The sequence below is a fragment of the Colletes latitarsis genome, unplaced genomic scaffold (assembly GCF_051014445.1).
Source record: "Colletes latitarsis isolate SP2378_abdomen unplaced genomic scaffold, iyColLati1 scaffold0042, whole genome shotgun sequence".
NCBI lineage: Eukaryota > Metazoa > Arthropoda > Insecta > Hymenoptera > Colletidae > Colletes > Colletes latitarsis.
Genome location: NW_027488392.1, coordinates 2,501 through 3,955, shown reverse-complemented (window position 1 = coordinate 3,955; position 1,455 = coordinate 2,501). Strand labels below are relative to the sequence as shown.

General features: G+C 46.0%; 1 non-coding gene across 1 annotated transcript; it reads left to right on the top strand.

The window, feature by feature from the left end:
* Positions 1-155, top strand: LOC143350855 (5.8S ribosomal RNA). Its single transcript, XR_013081301.1, has one exon. It is a non-coding gene; the product is annotated as a 5.8S ribosomal RNA (ribosomal RNA).
* Positions 156-1,455: the final 1,300 nt, after the last annotated feature.

Here is a 1,455-nt window from a genome sequence, read left to right as displayed (position 1 = left end):
TACCCTGAACGGTGGATCACTTGGCTCGTGGGTCGATGAAGAACGCAGCTAATTGCGCGTCAACGTGTGAACTGCAGGACACATGAACATCGACATTTCGAACGCACATTGCGGTCCACGGATAAAATTCCTGGACCACGCCTGGCTGAGGGTCGTTCACTTGTCCTAAAACTGCTTGCGTTGTTCTCAGATTCCCTAACCCCGCCGTCGTTTACCTCTCCTTTCGGGGGATGGCGAAGAACGTTTCGGAGCCGGGTCGATGAAGAGAAAGGTATCAACGTACGAGCGAGAATTTGGGTATTTCGTTGGCGTTTGTCGCTGGACGTACGAAAAAGAATAAATATTATATATTATTGGCAAGTTTGCGCACCCTTGCGTGGTGAGGCAGAGATCAGTCTGACTCGCGCGAGTGTTTTACGGCGTCGTGCGTCGTGTTGTCTGGAGTATCAATCACGACCGCCCGTTAAAGCACCGCTCCTACGATTTCTGACTTTGACGGCACTAAAACCACCGTGGGGCGCAAATCGCGTTTCGTACAAATCTAATGATTACCGGCGCTCCCGACGTTGCCCGAAGTTAATAATTTATGCAAAGGAAAGAGAAAATAAAGCGTATACTAGTTTTGGAGCATAACAAAAAGGACACTGGAAAGAAATTTGATCAAACACTGATAATTATGATATGTAATATATGCCCTACCACGTGAAATTGTGGTATCCGTCGGTCGTCGTCTTCCTCTCTGTTCGTTCGTACAGCCCCAGGGAAAATGATAATTTAATCAAACGAATCGGACGATCATCCTCTATGGAGAGGCTCGAACGAACACGACGAGAAGCGCGATACGAACGGAACCCAAAAGAAGGGATATACTCTGAGAAGTTGGTCGCCCCATGTCTCTCTTTGTTACGAATATGTATATCGATTGCGAGACCGCGCGTTTAGCCGGTCGTCCAGTCCACGAATGCTTTTCTTTCGAACTTACGGTGGACTTTGGTAGACTATCAAAGAATCAACGAAAATCGGATCGGGTAGTTCTATCATAGACACACACCGTGGTTCTTCTTTAATTTGAAAAGCGACGGAAGGACGTTAAAAGTAATCAGCCGGTTACGCCTAGCGAGCGTTTCGCATCGAACGAATGAAAAACTAAGACAGAAGGGAGACACTTTGGCGAGGCTCTAAAAACCCATCATTGATATCCTTTTCTCCGAGAAAGCAAAATGCTATTATATGCTATCGGAGGACGCGGAGAAGTAGGAGGTGGTGGTCGATTCCATATATACACCAGGTTTCTTGTTGCTCCGATTCGTTACGGTGTACGATTTGTTTTTCTTTTTTTTTTTTTTTCAACTAACAAGTTTGTTCGACGACCTCAGAGCAGGCGAGATGACCCGCTGAATTTAAGCATATTACTAAGCGGAGGAAAAGAAACTAACTAGGATTTCCTTAGTAGCG